At 41.2% G+C, this 19,735-nt stretch overlaps 1 long non-coding RNA gene across 1 annotated transcript; it reads right to left on the bottom strand.

Annotated features, from left to right (window-relative positions):
- Nucleotides 1-1,897: 1,897 nt before the first annotated feature.
- Nucleotides 1,898-3,062, bottom strand: LOC148965069 (uncharacterized). The gene is made up of 3 exons (XR_016150755.1): nucleotides 2,478-3,062; nucleotides 2,256-2,347; nucleotides 1,898-2,161 (listed from the first exon to the last, which is right to left on the bottom strand). It is a non-coding gene; the product is annotated as an uncharacterized LOC148965069 (long non-coding RNA).
- Nucleotides 3,063-19,735: the final 16,673 nt, after the last annotated feature.

Below are 19,735 nucleotides of genomic sequence, written 5' to 3' on the forward strand. Positions count from 1 at the left end.
GCCCTCTATCAGAATCCAGAGTTTTGAGAAGATTGGAGAAACTTCATTTTTCGCCCGAAAAAAAAAAAACGAAAGGGGTACCACTGTCGTTTTTTTGGGGGGGTCGAATTTTTGAGTTTCGATATCTCAGCTCTGGAAGGGTCTAGAGCCTCCATTTTTGCACTCAGGTTTAAGTCTCCTTGCCCTCTATCAGAATCCAGAGTTTTGAGAAGATTGGAGAATTTTCATTTTTCGCCCGAAAAAAAAAACGTAAGGGGTACCACTGTCGTTTTTTTTGGGGGTCGAAATTTTGAGTTTCGATATCTCAGCTCTGGAATGGTCTAGAGCCTCCATTTTTGCACTCAGGTGTAAGTCTCATTGCCCTCTATCAGAATCCAGAATTTTGAGAGGATTGGAGAAACTTCATTTTTCCCCCGAAAAAAAAACCGAAAGGGGTACCACTGTCGTTTTTTTTTTTTTTTTGGTCGAATTTTTGAGTTTCGAGTTTCAGAGCTGAGATATTGAGATCCCACGTAGCATTTATGCCATTATAAATATCTCAATATCTCAGCTCTGGAAGGGTCTAGAGAAGATTGGAGAAACTCAAAATTTCGACCAAAAAAAAAAATGACAGTGTTACCCCTGTCGTTTTTTTGGGGGGGGCGAAAAAATAAGTTTCTCCAATCTTCTTGAATCTCTGGATTATGATAGAGGGCCATGGGACTTAGACTTGAGTGCCAAAATGGAGGCTCTATAGACCCTTCCAGAGCTGAGATATTGGCTGCATTCCAAACCGCATACTTCCCTACTATTTAGTATGGGCATGAATACATTTATGAATACATGAACGAATACATTTATATTGCTAAATGCAGTGAAACATCTCAATTGTCAGTCAATCGATGAATTAATGCATACATTAATTAAATAATTATGTTTTATATACTGACAACAATAAGAAACATTAATAAATGAGTAAAAGAACAAATAAAAGTAACCATCATAATAAACAAATGCATACTGAAGGGGGTGGTCAAAATCCCTTGCCTCTTCAGCATAAATATCATATATCCTTTCGAATGCTTATGTATTTCTTTTATAAAATCAATAATTAAGTATATTCATTGTTACTTAACCATTTATTGACATATTTATTCTTTGTGCTTTTGCTTGTGAAATCATATATTTAAATGCATGCTGATGTAAGTAACCAGCTTCTTTTAGGTGCACAAGGCCATTTGTCTCTTTCTCTGGTATCAGGAGAAAGGTTTATGGATCCTAAAGGCGTCGTGAACACATATGTCCAACACATATGCTCTTTCTCTGTACAGATGGTCAAGCTATATTGAGCATTGCTATATTGAACTTTAACTGTTATCTGTTTTTCTCCCAAACGAGTGAATGTTTTACCATTATGTCTCAGACTCTCTGATGGGAGCTCTTATTTGCTAGTGTCCTATGTGAACACAGTAACAGTTTAAGGCACCATTTCTTTGTTAAGGTCTTACTCCAGTTGCAGGTTAAGGAACCACTGCCATTATTTGAGATTGACTGAGTTGTTATGGACAATCTGTGAACTGGAACGTCATGACGTGCCTCTGAGTGTCAGATGCATGGAAAATTACTGTGTTTATCTATTTCTTAGCCAATGAGAATCAAGTCAATGAGAATGACATAGCTTAGACCTTGAAAATGGTATAACTGCTTTGATCTTGGTAGCTGTAAGAGAGGCGGCCTACGAACTCCTGTGTGAGTCTTGAAGCTGACTTCTGCTGATGAAACTGCAAACTATGTTCAGTAAAAGTTTCTTTAATTTTTTATAATTCTGACTCCGGGTCTTCATTCTTCATGTCTGGTTCTGGGTCTTTAACTGTTTACCCCTAACAATACAAGTCAACAACACATGAAGCAAAGCTTTATTCAAACTACAAGCATGTAATTACAGGCGCTGAACACCACATCCTACTGCCGACTCAACACAGCGGTTCCCATTCTGCAGCTTTATTCTGATGAATTCACCAGATGTGACTGTGCCTGTGCTGCGCTTCACAATCTGAGGCAATAAGGGCAGGTCGAGCGATAGAGGGACTCATAAGGGCAGGTGGAGTGATGGAGGGACTCATCCATGGCACCACTTCCAGAATTCAGCTCTGGGCTCCTCATCCTCAGTGCTCACACCAGTCTGCAGACAAAAATGCACAAACATTACACAAAAGCAGTCATTTTAACAGCACAATGTCAGACTCATTTGATTTATGTATTAAAAATAACCTTACTTTATATTTGAGTAAAATCCCTAAAACCTTTTTTTCCCCTAATAAATGCTGCCATCATCTTTCCTTGCAGGTCCTGCTCCACCACAAAAGCTCTGCAGCAAATGCACAGAAATCAAGACTCAGAACAGTGTTGTAATTTCTCCGTTTGAAATTACAATCATTCAAATTAACTACATCTTAACATTTAATAGATTTTGTTAGCCATTTCTGTAGTATACTCACTCAAAGCTTTTGATGACAGCATTCAGCATCATGAGCCTCTCTCCACCGGATAAATACACACATGTTCTTCTGTCCCTGTAACATACAGACAAGATTCACATTACGAGCTCAACACTACATTTAGCCTACATGCTGAGGTTGATGTGTTAACTCTCTTTTAATCCAACTTAAATGTTCCTCAATATATCAACACTAATAAGGGACAAATTAAATATATGTCATGTTTAGTTACTTCATAGATTTGTTTATTTGCCTTATTTACAGCACATTTGTCTAATGTAAACAGTGTGGACAACAGTGAATTATCTTACATAATAGCACACATAATGTTACACTCAGATGTATTTTTCATGTTGGGATGTGCTCACCTACAATACGTATACAATATTTTCCTTCCTGATGTAAACGGACATTTTAAATAAGCGTGTTAAAGATGTATGGTTATGTAAATCCACTTCAGAAACGTAACTTTATGTGTACTTACTAGGGCTCCCCTGTTAACTAGCTATACATAAAAAAATATATATGTTTGTAACTCCTTTACACCATCGAGGCTCTAAAATGGAGGCTCTAGACCCTTCCTGAGCTGAGATATTGAGATCCCACGTAGCATTTATGCCATTATAAATATTTCAATATCTCAGCTCTGGAAGAGTCTAGAGCCTCAATTTTTGCACTCAGGTCCAAGTCCCATGGCCCTCTATCAGAATCCAGAGTTTTGAGAAGATTGGAGAAACTTCATTTTTCGCCCGAAAAAAAAAACGTAAGGGGTACCACTGTCGTTTTTTTTGGGGGTCGAAATTTTGAGTTTCGATATCTCAGCTCTGGAAGGGTCTAGAGCCTCCATTTTTGCACTCAGGTTTAAGTCTCATGGCCCTCTATCAGAATCCAGAGTTTTGAGAAGATTGGAGAAACTTCATTTTTCGCCCGAAAAAAAAAAAACGTAAGGGGTACCACTGTCGTTTTTTTTGGGGGTCGAAATTTTGAGTTTCGATATCTCAGCTCTGGAAGGGTCTAGTGCCTCCATTTTTGCACTCAGGTTTAAGTCTCATGGCCCTCTATCAGAATCCAGAGTTTTGAGAAGATTGGAGAAACTTCATTTTTCGCCCGGAAAAAAAAACGTAAGGGGTACCACTGTCGTTTTTTTTGGGGGTCGAAATTTTGAGTTTCGATATCTCAGCTCTGGAAGGGTCTAGAGCCTCAATTTTTGCACTCATGTGTAAGTCTCATTGCCCTCTATCAGAATCCAGAGTTTTGAGAGGATTGGAGAAACTTCATTTTTCGCCCGAAAAAAAAAAACGTAAGGGGTACCACTGTTGTTTTTTTTGGGGGTCGAAATTTTGAGTTTCGATATCTCAGCTCTTGAAGGGTCTAGACTCTAGAGCCTCCATTTTTGCACTCAGGTTTAAGTCTCATGGCCCTCTATCAGAATCCAGAGTTTTGAGAAGATTGGAGAAACTTCATTTTTCGCCCGAAAAAAAAAAACGTAAGGGGTACCACTGTCGTTTTTTTTGGGGGTCGAAATTTTGAGTTTCGATATCTCAGCTCTGGAAGGGTCTAGTGCCTCCATTTTTGCACTCAGGTTTAAGTCTCATGGCCCTCTATCAGAATCCAGAGTTTTGAGAAGATTGGAGAAACTTCATTTTTCGCCCGAAAAAAAAAACGTAAGGGGTACCACTGTCGTTTTTTTTGGGGGTCGAAATTTTGAGTTTCGATATCTCAGCTCTGGAAGGGTCTAGAGCCTCAATTTTTGCACTCATGTGTAAGTCTCATTGCCCTCTATCATAATCCAGAGTTTTGAGAGGATTGGAGAAACTTCATTTTTCGCCCGAAAAAAAAAAACGTAAGGGGTACCACTGTTGTTTTTTTTGGGGGTCGAAATTTTGAGTTTCGATATCTCAGCTCTTGAAGGGTCTAGAGCCTCCATTTTTGCACTCAGGTTTAAGTCTCATGGCCCTCTATCAGAATCCAGAGTTTTGAGAGGATTGGAGAAACTTCATTTTTCGCCCGAAAAAAAAAAGTAAGGGGTACCACTGTCGTTTTTTTTGGGGGTCGAAATTTTGAGTTTCGATATCTCAGCTCTGGAAGGGTCTAGAGCCTCCATTTTTGCACTCAGGTGTAAGTCTCATTGCCCTCTATCAGAATCCAGAGTTTTGAGAAGATTGGAAAAACTTCATTTTTCACCCGAAAAAAAAAACGTAAGGGGTACCACTGTCGTTTTTTTGGGGGGTCGAAATTTTGAGTTTCGATATCTCAGCTCTGGAAGGGTCTAGAGCCTCCATTTTTGCACTCAGGTTTAAGTCTCATTGCCCTCTATCAGAATCCAGAGTTTTGAGAAGATTGGAGAAACTTCATTTTTCCCCCGAAAAAAAAAAAACGTAAGGGGTACCACTGTCGTTTTTTTGGGGGGTCGAAATTTTGAGTTTCGATATCTCAGCTCTGGAAGGGTCTAGAGCCTCCATTTTTGCACTCAGGTGTAAGTCACATTGCCCTCTATCAGAATCCAGAGTTTTGAGAAGATTGGAGAAACTTCATTTTTCGCCCCAAAAAAAACCCGTAAGGGGTACCACTGTCCTTTTTTTGGGGGGGTCGAAATTTTGAGTTTCGATATCTCAGCTCTGGAAGGGTCTAGAGCCTCCATTTTTGCACTCAGGTATAAGTCTCATTGCCCTCTATCAGAATCCAGAGTTTTGAGAGGATTGGAGAAACTTCATTTTTCGCCCGAAAAAAAAAACGTAAGGGGTACCACTGTCGTTTTTTTTGGGGGTCGAAATTTTGAGTTTCGATATCTCAGCTCTGGAAGGGTCTAGAGCCTCAATTTTTGCACTCAGGTGTAAGTCTCATTGCCCTCTATCAGAATCCAGAGTTTTGAGAGGATTGGAGAAACTTCATTTTTCACCCGAAAAAAAAAAACGTAAGGGGTACCACTGTCGTTTTTTTGGGGGGTCGAAATTTTGAGTTTCGATATCTCAGCTCTGGAAGGGTGTAGAGCCTCCATTTTTGCACTCAGGTTTAAGTCTCATTGCCCTCTATCAGAATCCAGAGTTTTGAGAAGATTGGAGAAACTTCATTTTTCTCCCAAAAAAAAAAAACGTAAGGGGTACCACTGTCCTTTTTTTGGGGGGGGTCGAAATTTTGAGTTTCGATATCTCAGCTCTGGAAGAGTCTAGAGCCTCCATTTTTGCACTCAGGTGTAAGTCTCATTGCCCTCTATCAGAATCCAGAGTTTTGAGAGGATTGGAGAAACTTCATTTTTCGCCCGAAAAAAAAAAAACGTAAGGGGTACCACTGTCGTTTTTTTTTGGGGTCGAAATTTTGAGTTTCGATATCTCAGCTCTGGAAGGGTCTAGAGCCTCAATTTTTGCACTCAGGTGTAAGTCTCATTGCCCTCTATCAGAATCCAGAGTTTTGAGAGGATTGGAGAAACTTCATTTTTCGCCCGAAAAAAAAAAAACGTAAGGGGTACCACTGTCGTTTTTTTTGGGGGTCGAAATTTTGAGTTTCGATATCTCAGCTCTTGAAGGGTCTAGAGCCTCAATTTTTGCACTCAGGTATAAGTCTCATTGCCCTCTATCAGAATCCAGAGTTTTGAGAGGATTGGAGAAACTTCATTTTTCGCCCGAAAAAAAAAACGTAAGGGGTACCACTGTCGTTTTTTTTGGGGGTCGAAATTTTGAGTTTCGATATCTCAGCTCTGGAAGGGTCTAGAGCCTCAATTTTTGCACTCAGGTGTAAGTCTCATTGCCCTCTATCAGAATCCAGAGTTTTGAGAGGATTGGAGAAACTTCATTTTTCACCCGAAAAAAAAAAACGTAAGGGGTACCACTGTCGTTTTTTTGGGGGGTCGAAATTTTGAGTTTCGATATCTCAGCTCTGGAAGGGTGTAGAGCCTCCATTTTTGCACTCAGGTTTAAGTCTCATTGCCCTCTATCAGAATCCAGAGTTTTGAGAAGATTGGAGAAACTTCATTTTTCTCCCAAAAAAAAAAACACGTAAGGGGTACCACTGTCCTTTTTTTGGGGGGGGGTCGAAATTTTGAGTTTCGATATCTCAGCTCTGGAAGAGTCTAGAGCCTCCATTTTTGCACTCAGGTGTAAGTCTCATTGCCCTCTATCAGAATCCAGAGTTTTGAGAGGATTGGAGAAACTTCATTTTTCGCCCGAAAAAAAAAAAACGTAAGGGGTACCACTGTCGTTTTTTTTGGGGGTCGAAATTTTGAGTTTCGATATCTCAGCTCTGGAAGGGTCTAGAGCCTCAATTTTTGCACTCAGGTGTAAGTCTCATTGCCCTCTATCAGAATCCAGAGTTTTGAGAGGATTGGAGAAACTTCATTTTTCGCCCGAAAAAAAAAAACGTAAGGGGTACCACTGTCGTTTTTTTTGGGGGTCGAAATTTTGAGTTTCGATATCTCAGCTCTTGAAGGGTCTAGAGCCTCCATTTTTGCACTCAGGTTTAAGTCTCATGGCCCTCTATCAGAATCCAGAGTTTTGAGAGGATTGGAGAAACTTAATTTTTCGCCCGAAAAAAAAAAACGTAAGGGGTACCACTGTCGTTTTTTTTGGGGGTCGAAATTTTGAGTTTCGATATCTCAGCTCTGGAAGGGTCTAGAGCCTCCATTTTTGCACTCAGGTGTAAGTCTCATTGCCCTCTATCAGAATCCAGAGTTTTGAGAGGATTGGAGAAACTTCATTTTTCACCCGAAAAAAAAAACGTAAGGGGTACCACTGTCGTTTTTTTGGGGGGTCGAAATTTTGAGTTTCGATATCTCAGCTCTGGAAGGGTCTAGAGCCTCCATTTTTGCACTCAGGTTTAAGTCTCATTGCCCTCTATCAGAATCCAGAGTTTTGAGAAGATTGGAGAAACTTCATTTTTCTCCCAAAAAAAAAAAACGTAAGGGGTACCACTGTCCTTTTTTTGGGGGGGGTCGAAATTTTGAGTTTCGATATCTCAGCTCTGGAAGAGTCTAGAGCCTCCATTTTTGCACTCAGGTGTAAGTCTCATTGCCCTCTATCAGAATCCAGAGTTTTGAGAGGATTGGAGAAACTTCATTTTTCGCCCGAAAAAAAAAAACGTAAGGGGTACCACTGTCGTTTTTTTTGGGGGTCGAAATTTTGAGTTTCGATATCTCAGCTCTGGAAGGGTCTAGAGCCTCAATTTTTGCACTCAGGTGTAAGTCTCATTGCCCTCTATCAGAATCCAGAGTTTTGAGAGGATTGGAGAAACTTCATTTTTCGCCCGAAAAAAAAAAAACGTAAGGGGTACCACTGTCGTTTTTTTTGGGGGTCGAAATTTTGAGTTTCGATATCTCAGCTCTTGAAGGGTCTAGAGCCTCAATTTTTGCACTCAGGTTTAAGTCTCATGGCCCTCTATCAGAATCCAGAGTTTTGAGAGGATTGGAGAAACTTCATTTTTCACCCGAAAAAAAAAACGTAAGGGGTACCACTGTCGTTTTTTTGGGGGGTCGAAATTTTGAGTTTCGATATCTCAGCTCTTGAAGGGTCTAGAGCCTCCATTTTTGCACTCAGGTTTAAGTCTCATGGCCCTCTATCAGAATCCAGAGTTTTGAGAAGATTGGAGAAACTTCATTTTTCGCCCCGAAAAAAAAACGTAAGGGGTACCACTGTCGTTTTTTTTGGGGGTCGAAATTTTGAGTTTCGATATCTCAGCTCTGGAAGGGTCTAGAGCCTCCATTTTTGCACTCAGGTGTAAGTCTCATTGCCCTCTATCAGAATCCAGAGTTTTGAGAAGATTGGCAAAACTTCATTTTTCGCCCAAAAAAAAAACGTAAGGGGTACCACTGTCGTTTTTTTTGGGGGTCGAAATTTTGAGTTTCGATATCTCAGCTCTGGAAGGGTCTAGAGCCTCAATTTTTGCACTCAGGTGTAAGTCTCATTGCCCTCTATCAGAATCCAGAGTTTTGAGAGGATTGGAGAAACTTCATTTTTCGCCCGAAAAAAAAAAACGTAAGGGGTACCACTGTCGTTTTTTTGGTGGGTCGAAATTTTGAGTTTCGATATCTCAGCTCTGGAAGGGTCTAGAGCCTCCATTTTTGCACTCAGGTTTAAGTCTCATTGCCCTCTATCAGAATCCAGAGTTTTGAGAGGATTGGAGAAACTTCATTTTTCGCCCGAAAAAAAAAACGTAAGGGGTACCACTGTCGTTTTTTTTGGGGGTCGAAATTTTGAGTTTCGATATCTCAGCTCTGGAAGGGTCTAGAGCCTCCATTTTTGCACTCAGGTTTAAGTCTCATGGCCCTCTATCAGAATCCAGAGTTTTGAGAAGATTGGAGAAACTTAATTTTTTGCCCGAAAAAAAAAACGTAAGGGGTACCACTGTCGTTTTTTTTGGGGGTCGAAATTTTGAGTTTCGATATCTCAGCTCTGGAAGGGTCTAGAGCCTCCATTTTTGCACTCAGGTTTAAGTCTCATTGCCATCTATCAGAATCCAGAGTTTTGAGAAGATTGGAGAAACTTCATTTTTCGCCCCGAAAAAAAAAACGTAAGGGGTACCACTGTCGTTTTTTTTGGGGGTCGAAATTTTGAGTTTCGATATCTCAGCTCTGGAAGGGTCTAGAGCCTCCATTTTTGCACTCAGGTGTAAGTCTCATTGCCCTCTATCAGAATCCAGAGTTTTGAGAAGATTGGCAAAACTTCATTTTTCGCCCAAAAAAAAAACGTAAGGGGTACCACTGTCGTTTTTTTTGGGGGTCGAAATTTTGAGTTTCGATATCTCAGCTCTGGAAGGGTCTAGAGCCTCAATTTTTGCACTCAGGTGTAAGTCTCATTGCCCTCTATCAGAATCCAGAGTTTTGAGAGGATTGGAGAAACTTCATTTTTCGCCCGAAAAAAAAAAAACGTAAGGGGTACCACTGTCGTTTTTTTGGGGGGTCGAAATTTTGAGTTTCGATATCTCAGCTCTGGAAGGGTCTAGAGCCTCCATTTTTGCACTCAGGTTTAAGTCTCATTGCCCTCTATCAGAATCCAGAGTTTTGAGAGGATTGGAGAAACTTCATTTTTCGCCCGAAAAAAAAAACGTAAGGGGTACCACTGTCGTTTTTTTTGGGGGTCGAAATTTTGAGTTTCGATATCTCAGCTCTGGAAGGGTCTAGAGCCTCCATTTTTGCACTCAGGTTTAAGTCTCATGGCCCTCTATCAGAATCCAGAGTTTTGAGAAGATTGGAGAAACTTAATTTTTCGCCCGAAAAAAAAAACGTAAGGGGTACCACTGTCGTTTTTTTTGGGGGTCGAAATTTTGAGTTTCGATATCTCAGCTCTGGAAGGGTCTAGAGCCTCCATTTTTGCACTCAGGTTTAAGTCTCATTGCCCTCTATCAGAATCCAGAGTTTTGAGAAGATTGGAAAAACTTCATTTTTCGCCCAAAAAAAAAACGTAAGGGGTACCACTGTCGTTTTTTTTGGGGGTCGAAATTTTGAGTTTCGATATCTCAGCTCTGGAAGGGTCTAGAGCCTCAATTTTTGCACTCAGGTGTAAGTCTCATTGCCCTCTATCAGAATCCAGAGTTTTGAGAGGATTGGAGAAACTTCATTTTTCGCCCGAAAAAAAAAAACGTAAGGGGTACCACTGTCGTTTTTTTGGGGGGTCGAAATTTTGAGTTTCGATATCTCAGCTCTGGAAGGGTCTAGAGCCTCATTTTTTGCACTCAGGTGTAAGTCTCATTGCCCTCTATCAGAATCCAGAGTTTTGAGAGGATTGGAGAAACTTCATTTTTCGCACGAAAAAAAAAAAACGTAAGGGGTACCACTGTCGTTTTTTTTGGGGGTCGAAATTTTGAGTTTCGATATCTCAGCTCTTGAAGGGTCTAGAGCCTCCATTTTTGCACTCAGGTTTAAGTCTCATGGCCCTCTATCAGAATCCAGAGTTTTGAGAAGATTGGAGAAACTTAATTTTTCGCCCGAAAAAAAAAAACGTAAGGGGTACCACTGTCGTTTTTTTTGGGGGTCGAAATTTTGAGTTTCGATATCTCAGCTCTGGAAGGGTCTAGAGCCTCCATTTTTGCACTCAGGTGTAAGTCTCATTGCCCTCTATCAGAATCCAGAGATTTGAGAAGATTGGAGAAACTTCATTTTTCGCCCGAAAAAAAAAACGTAAGGGGTACCACTGTCGTTTTTTTTGGGGGTCGAAATTTTGAGTTTCGATATCTCAGCTCTGGAAGGGTCTAGAGCCTCAATTTTTGCACTCAGGTGTAAGTCTCATTGCCCTCTATCAGAATCCAGAGTTTTGAGAGGATTGGAGAAACTTCATTTTTCGCCCGAAAAAAAAAACGTAAGGGGTACCACTGTCGTTTTTTTGGGGGGTCGAAATTTTGAGTTTCGATATCTCAGCTCTTGAAGTGTCTAGAGCCTCCATTTTTGCACTCAGGTTTAAGTCTCATGGCCCTCTATCAGAATCCAGAGTTTTGAGAAGATTGGAGAAACTTAATTTTTCGCCCGAAAAAAAAAACGTAAGGGGTACCACTGTCGTTTTTTTTGGGGGTCGAAATTTTGGGTTTCGATATCTCAGCTCTGGAAGGGTCTAGAGCCTCCATTTTTGCACTCAGGTGTAAGTCTCATTGCCCTCTATCAGAATCCAGAGTTTTGAGAAGATTGAAAAAACTTCATTTTTCGCCCAAAAAAAAAAAACGTAAGGGGTACCACTGTTGTTTTTTTGGGGGGTCGAAATTTTGAGTTTCGATATCTCAGCTCTGGAAGGATCTAGAGCCTCAATTTTTGCACTCAGGTGTAAGTCTCATTGCCCTCTATCAGAATCCAGAGTTTTGAGAAGATTGGAGAAACTTCATTTTTCGCCCAAAAAAAACCCCGTAAGGGGTACCACTGTCCTTTTTTTGGGGGGGCCGAAATTTTGAGTTTCGATATCTCAGCTCTGGAAGGGTCCAGAGCCTCCATTTTTGCACTCAGGTGTAAGTCTCATTGCCCTCTATCAGAATCCAGAGTTTTGAGAGGATTGGAGAAACTTAATTTTTCGCCCGAAAAAAAAAACGTAAGGGGTACCACTGTCGTTTTTTTTGGGGGTCGAAATTTTGAGTTTCGATATCTCAGCTCCGGATGGGTCTAGAGCCTCGATTTTTGCACTCAGGTGTAAGTCTCATTGCCCTCTATCAGAATCCAGAGTTTTGAGAAGATTGGAGAAACTTCATTTTTCGCCCGAAAATGAAAAAAAACGTAAGGGGTACCACTGTCGTTTTTTTGGGGGGTCGAAATTTTGAGTTTCGATATCTCAGCTCTGGAAGGGTCTAGAGCCTCCATTTTTGCACTCAGGTTTAAGTCTCATTGCCCTCTATCAGAATCCAGAGTTTTGAGAAGATTGGAGAAACTTCATTTTTCCCCCGAAAAAAAAAAACCGTAAGGGGTACCACTGTCGTTTTTTTGGGGGGGTCGAATTTTTGAGTTTCGATATCTCAGCTCTGGAAGGGTCTAGAGCCTCCATTTTGCACTCAGGCGTAAGTCTCATGGCCCTCTATCAGAATCCAGAGTTTTGAGAAGATTGGAGAAACTTAATTTTTCGCCCGAAAAAAAAAACGTAAGGGGTACCACTGTCGTTTTTTTTGGGGGTCGAAATTTTGAGTTTCGATATCTCAGCTCTGGAAGGGTCTAGAGCCTCCATTTTTGCACTCAGGTGTAAGTCTCATTGCCCTCTATCAGAATCCAGAGTTTTGAGAAGATTGGAGAAACTTCATTTTTCGCCCGAAAAAAAAAAACGTAAGGGGTACCACTGTCGTTTTTTTGGGGGTCAAAATTTTGAGTTTCGATATCTCAGCTCTGGAAGGGTCTAGAGCCTCCATTTTTGCACTCAGGTTTAAGTCTCATGGCCCTCTATCAGAATCCAGAGTTTTGAGAAGATTGGAGAAACTTCATTTTTCGCCCGAAAAAAAAAAAACGTAAGGGGTACCACTGTCGTTTTTTTGGGGGGTTTGAAATTTTGAGTTTCGATATCTCAGCTCTGGAAGGGTCTAGAGCCTCCATTTTTGCACTCAGGTTTAAGTCTCATTGCCCTCTATCAGAATCCAGAGTTTTGAGAAGATTGGAGAAACTTCATTTTTCGCCCGAAAAAAAAAAAACGTAAGGGGTACCACTGTCGTTTTTTTTGGGGGGTCGAAATTTTGAGTTTCGATATCTCAGCTCTGGAAGGGTCTAGAGCCTCCATTTTTGCACTCAGGTGTAAGTCTCATTGCCCTCTATCAGAAACCAGAGTTTTGAGAAGATTGGAGAAACTTCATTTTTCGCCCAAAAGAAAAAAAAACGTAAGGGGTACCACTGTCGTTTTTTTGGGGGGGGTCGAAATTTTGAGTTTCGATATTTCAGCTCTGGAAGGGTCTAGAGCCTCCATTTTTGCACTCAGGTTTAAATCTCATGGACCTCATGGCAAAAATGGAGGCTCTAGACACTTCCAGAGCTGAGATATCGAATCTCAAAATTTCGACACGAAAAAAAAAAACGACAGTGGTACCCCTTTCGTTTTTTTTTTCTTTCGGGCGAAAAATGAAGTTTCTCCAATCTTCTCGAAACTCTGGATTCTAATAGAGGGCCATGAGACTTACACCTGAGTGCAAAAATGGAGGCTCTAGACCCTTCCAGAGCTGAGATATCGAAACTCAAAAATTCGACCCCCCCAAAAAAACGACAGTGGTACCCCTTACGTTTTTTTTTTTCGGGCGAAAAATTAAGTTTCTCCAATCTTCTCAAAACTCTGGATTCTGATAGAGGGCAATGAGACTTAAACCTGAGTGCAAAAATGGAGGCTCTAGACCCTTCCACAGCTGAGATATCGAAACTCAAAATTTCTACCCCCAAAAAAAACGACAGTGGTACCCCTTACGTTTTTTTTTTTCGGGCGAAAAATGAAGTTTCTCCAAACTTCTCAAAACTCTGGATTCTGATAGAGGGCAATGAGACTTAAACCTGAGTGCAAAAATGGAGGCTCTAGACCCTTCCAGAGCTGAGATATCGAAACTCAAAATTTCGACCCCCCCAAAAAAACGACAGTGGTACCCCTTACGTTTTTTTTTTTCGGGCGAAAAATGAAGTTTCTCCAATCCTCTCAAAACTTTGGATTCTGATAGAGCGCAATGAGACTTACACCTGAGTGCAAAAATGGAGGCTCTAGACCCTTCCAGAGCTGAGATATCGAAACTTAAAATTTCGACCCCCAAAAAAAACAACAGTGGTAACCCTTACGTTTTTTTTTTTCGGGTGAAAAATGAAGTTTCTCCAATCTTCTCAAAACTCTGGATTCTGATAGAGGGCCATGAGACTTAAACCCTAGTGCAAAAATGGAGGCTCTAGACCCTTCCAGAGCTGAGATATCGAAACTCAAAATTTCTACCACCAAAAAAAACGACAGTGGTACCCCTTACGGTTTTTTTTTGGGCGAAAAATGAAGTTTCTCCAATCTTCTCAAAACTCTGGATTCTGATAGAGGGCCATGAGACTTAAACCCTAGTGCAAAAATGGAGGCTCTAGACCCTTCCAGAGCTGAGATATCGAAACTCAAAATTTCTACCCCCCAAAAAAACGACAGTGGTACCCCTTACGTTTTTTTTTTTCGGGCGAAAAATGAAGTTTCTCCAATCTTCTCAAAACTCTGGATTCTGATAGAGGGCAATGAGACTTACACCTGAGTGCAAAAATGGAGGCTCTAGACCCTTCCAGAGCTGAGATATCGAAACTCAAAATTTCGACTCCCAAAAAAAACGACAGTGGTACCCCTTACGGTTTTTTTTTTTCGGGCGAAAAATGAAGTTTCTCCAATCTTCTCAAAACTCTGGATTCTGATAGAGGGCAATGAGACTTAAACCTGAGTGCAAAAATGGAGGCTCTAGACCCTTCCAGAGCTGAGATATCGAAACTCAAAATTTCGACCCCCCCAAAAAAACGACAGTGGTACCCCTTACGTTTTTTTTTTTCGGGCGAAAAATGAAGTTTCTCCAATCTTCTCAAAACTCTGGATTCTGATAGAGGGCAATGAGACTTAAACCTGAGTGCAAAAATGGAGGCTCTAGACCCTTCCAGAGCTGAGATATCGAAACTCAAAATTTCGACCCCCCAAAAAAACGACAGTGGTACCCCTTACGTTTTTTTTTTGGGGCGAAAAATGAAGTTTCTCCAATCTTCTCAAAACTCTGGATTCTGATAGAGGGCCATGAGACTTAAACCCTAGTGCAAAAATGGAGGCTCTAGACCCTTCCAGAGCTGAGATATCGAAATTCAAAATTTCGACCCCCCCCAAAAAAACGACAGTGGTACCCCTTACGTTTTTTTTTTTCGGGCGAAAAATGAACTTTCTCCAATCCTCTCAAAACTCTGGATTCTGATAGAGGGCAATGAGACTTACACCTGAGTGCAAAAATGGAGGCTCTAGACCCTTCCAGAGCTGAGATATCGAAACTCAAAATTTCGACCCCCAAAAAAAATGACAGTGGTACCCCTTACGTTTTTTTTTTTCGGGTGAAAAATGAAGTTTCTCCAATCTTCTCAAAACTCTGGATTCTGATAGAGGGCCATGAGACTTAAACCCTAGTGCAAAAATGGAGGCTCTAGACCCTTCCAGAGCTGAGATATCGAAATTAAAAATTTCGACCCCCCCAAAAAAACGACAGTGGTACCCCTTACGTTTTTTTTTTTTCGGGCGAAAAATGAAGTTTCTCCAATCCTCTCAAAACTCTGGATTCTGATAGAGGGCAATGAGACTTACACCTGAGTGCAAAAATGGAGGCTCTAGACCCTTCCAGAGCTGAGATATCGAAACTCAAAATTTCGACCCCCAAAAAAAACGACAGTGGTACCCCTTACGTTTTTTTTTTCGGGTGAAAAATGAAGTTTCTCCAATCTTCTCAAAACTCTGGATTCTGATAGAGGGCAATGAGACTTAAACCTGAGTGCAAAAATGGAGGCTCTAGACCCTTCCAGAGCTGAGATATCGAAACTCAAAATTTCGACCCCCCCAAAAAAACGACAGTGGTACCCCTTACGTTTTTTTTTTTCGGGCGAAAAATGAAGTTTCTCCAATCTTCTCAAAACTCTGGATTCTGATAGAGGGCAATGAGACTTAAACCTGAGTGCAAAAATGGAGGCTCTAGACCCTTCCAGAGCTGAGATATCGAAACTCAAAATTTCGACCCCCCAAAAAAACGACAGTGGTACCCCTTACGTTTTTTTTTTGGGGCGAAAAATGAAGTTTCTCCAATCTTCTCAAAACTCTGGATTCTGATAGAGGGCCATGAGACTTAAACCCTAGTGCAAAAATGGAGGCTCTAGACCCTTCCAGAGCTGAGATATCGAAATTCAAAATTTCGACCCCCCCCAAAAAAACGACAGTGGTACCCCTTACGTTTTTTTTTTTCGGGCGAAAAATGAACTTTCTCCAATTCTCTCAAAACTCTGGATTCTGATAGAGGGCAATGAGACTTACACCTGAGTGCAAAAATGGAGGCTCTAGACCCTTCCAGAGCTGAGATATCGAAACTCAAAATTTCGACCCCCAAAAAAAATGACAGTGGTACCCCTTACGTTTTTTTTTTTCGGGTGAAAAATGAAGTTTCTCCAATCTTCTCAAAACTCTGGATTCTGATAGAGGGCCATGAGACTTAAACCCTAGTGCAAAAATGGAGGCTCTAGACCCTTCCAGAGCTGAGATATCGAAACTCAAAATTTCTACCCCCCAAAAAAAACGACAGTGGTACCCCTTACGTTTTTTTTTTTTCGGGCGAAAAATGAAGTTTCTCCAATCCTCTCAAAACTTCGGATTCTGATAGAGGGCAATGAGACTTACACCTGAGTGCAAAAATTGAGGCTCTAGACCATTCCAGAGCTGAGATATCGAAACTCAAAATTTCGACCCCCCAAAAAAACGACAGTGGTACCCCTTACGTTTTTTTTTTGGGGGCGAAAAATGAAGTTTCTCCAATCTTCTCAAAACTCTGGATTCTGATAGAGGGCCATGAGACTTAAACCCTAGTGCAAAAATGGAGGCTCTAGACCCTTCCAGAGCTGAGATATCGAAATTAAAAATTTCGACCCCCCCAAAAAAACGACAGTGGTACCCCTTACGTTTTTTTTTTTTCGGGCGAAAAATGAAGTTTCTCCAATCCTCTCAAAACTCTGGATTCTGATAGAGGGCAATGAGACTTACACCTGAGTGCAAAAATGGAGGCTCTAGACCCTTCCAGAGCTGAGATATCGAAACTCAAAATTTCGACCCCCAAAAAAAACGACAGTGGTACCCCTTACGTTTTTTTTTTCGGGTGAAAAATGAAGTTTCTCCAATCTTCTCAAAACTCTGGATTCTGATAGAGGGCCTTGAGACTTAAACCCTAGTGCAAAAATGGAGGCTCTAGACCCTTCCAGAGCTGAGATATCGAAACTCAAAATTTCTACCCCCCAAAAAAAACGACAGTGGTACCCCTTACGTTTTTTTTTTTTGGGCGAAAAATGAAGTCTCTCCAAACTTCTCAAAACTCTGGATTCTGATAGAGGGCAATGAGACTTACACCTGAGTGCAAAAATGGAGGCTCTAGACCCTTCCAGAGCTGAGATATCTAAACTCAAAATTTCGACCCCCCAAAAAAAACGACAGTGGTACCCCTTACGTTTTTTTTTTTTGGGCGAAAAATGAAGTTTCTCCAATCTTCTCAAAACTCTGGATTCTGATAGAGGGCAATGAGACTTACACCTGAGTGCAAAAATTGAGGCTCTAGACCCTTCCAGAGCTGAGATATCGAAACTCAAAATTTCGACCCCCAAAAAAAACGACAGTGGTACCCCTTACGTTTTTTTTTTTGGGCGAAAAATGAAGTTTCTCCAATCTTCTCAAAACTCTGGATTCTGATAGAGGGCCATGAGACTTAAACCTGAGTGCAAAAATGGAGGCTCTAGACCCTTCCAGAGCTGAGATATCGAAACTCAAAAATTCGACCCCCTCAAAAAAACGACAGTGGTACCCCTTACGTTTTTTTTTCGGGCGAAAAATGAAGTTTCTCCAAACTTCTCAAAACTCTGGATTCTGATAGAGGGCAATGAGACTTAAACCTGAGTGCAAAAATGGAGGCTCTAGACCCTTCCAGAGCTGAGATATCGAAACGCAAAATTTCGACCCCCCCAAAAAAACGACAGTGGTACCCCTTATGTTTTTTTTTTCTGGCGAAAAATGAAGTTTCTCCAATCCTCTCAAAACTCTGGATTCTGATAGAGGGCAATGAGACTTACACCTGAGTGCAAAAATGGAGGCTCTAGACCCTTCCAGAGCTGAGATATCGAAACTCAAAATTTCGACCCCCCCCCCAAAAAAACGACAGTGGTACCCCTTACGTTTTTTTTTTGGGGGCGAAAAATGAAGTTTCTCCAATCTTCTCAAAACTCTGGATTCTGATAGAGGGCCATGAGACTTAAACCCTAGTGCAAAAATGGAGGCTCTAGACCCTTCCAGAGCTGAGATATCGAAATTAAAAATTTCGACCCCCCCAAAAAAACGACAGTGGTACCCCTTACGTTTTTTTTTTTCGGGCGAAAAATGAAGTTTCTCCAATCCTCTCAAAACTCTGGATTCTGATAGAGGGCAATGAGACTTACACCTGAGTGCAAAAATGGAGGCTCTAGACCCTTCCAGAGCTGAGATATCGAAACTCAAAATTTCGACCCCCAAAAAAAACGACAGTGGTACCCCTTACGTTTTTTTTTTCGGGTGAAAAATGAAGTTTCTCCAATCTTCTCAAAACTCTGGATTCTGATAGAGGGCAATGAGACTTAAACCTGAGTGCAAAAATGGAGGCTCTAGACCCTTCCAGAGCTGAGATATCGAAACTCAAAATTTCGACCCCCCCAAAAAAACGACAGTGGTACCCCTTACGTTTTTTTTTTTTCGGGCGAAAAATGAAGTTTCTCCAATCTTCTCAAAACTCTGGATTCTGATAGAGGGCAATGAGACTTAAACCTGAGTGCAAAAATGGAGGCTCTAGACCCTTCCAGAGCTGAGATATCGAAACTCAAAATTTCGACCCCCCAAAAAAACGACAGTGGTACCCCTTACGTTTTTTTTTTGGGGCGAAAAATGAAGTTTCTCCAATCTTCTCAAAACTCTGGATTCTGATAGAGGGCCATGAGACTTAAACCCTAGTGCAAAAATGGAGGCTCTAGACCCTTCCAGAGCTGAGATATCGAAATTCAAAATTTCGACCCCCCCCAAAAAAACGACAGTGGTACCCCTTACGTTTTTTTTTTTCGGGCGAAAAATGAACTTTCTCCGATTCTCTCAAAACTCTGGATTCTGATAGAGGGCAATGAGACTTACACCTGAGTGCAAAAATGGAGGCTCTAGACCCTTCCAGAGCTGAGATATCGAAACTCAAAATTTCGACCCCCAAAAAAAATGACAGTGGTACCCCTTACGTTTTTTTTTTTCGGGTGAAAAATGAAGTTTCTCCAATCTTCTCAAAACTCTGGATTCTGATAGAGGGCCATGAGACTTAAACCCTAGTGCAAAAATGGAGGCTCTAGACCCTTCCAGAGCTGAGATATCGAAACTCAAAATTTCTACCCCCAAAAAAAAACGACAGTGGTACCCCTTACGTTTTTTTTTTTTCGGGCGAAAAATGAAGTTTCTCCAATCCTCTCAAAACTTCGGATTCTGATAGAGGGCAATGAGACTTACACCTGAGTGCAAAAATTGAGGCTCTAGACCATTCCAGAGCTGAGATATCGAAACTCAAAATTTCGACCCCCCAAAAAAACGACAGTGGTACCCCTTACGTTTTTTTTTTGGGGGCGAAAAATGAAGTTTCTCCAATCTTCTCAAAACTCTGGATTCTGATAGAGGGCCATGAGACTTAAACCCTAGTGCAAAAATGGAGGCTCTAGACCCTTCCAGAGCTGAGATATCGAAATTAAAAATTTCGACCCCCCCAAAAAAACGACAGTGGTACCCCTTACGTTTTTTTTTTTCGGGCGAAAAATGAAGTTTCTCCAATCCTCTCAAAACTCTGGATTCTGATAGAGGGCAATGAGACTTACACCTGAGTGCAAAAATGGAGGCTCTAGACCCTTCCAGAGCTGAGATATCGAAACTCAAAATTTCGACCCCCAAAAAAAACGACAGTGGTACCCCTTACGTTTTTTTTTTCGGGTGAAAAATGAAGTTTCTCCAATCTTCTCAAAACTCTGGATTCTGATAGAGGGCCTTGAGACTTAAACCCTAGTGCAAAAATGGAGGCTCTAGACCCTTCCAGAGCTGAGATATCGAAACTCAAAATTT

This window comes from Pimephales promelas, chromosome 25 (genome assembly GCF_988280905.1).
Source record: "Pimephales promelas chromosome 25, fPimPro1.hap1.1, whole genome shotgun sequence".
Taxonomy (NCBI): Eukaryota; Metazoa; Chordata; class Actinopteri; order Cypriniformes; family Leuciscidae; genus Pimephales; species Pimephales promelas.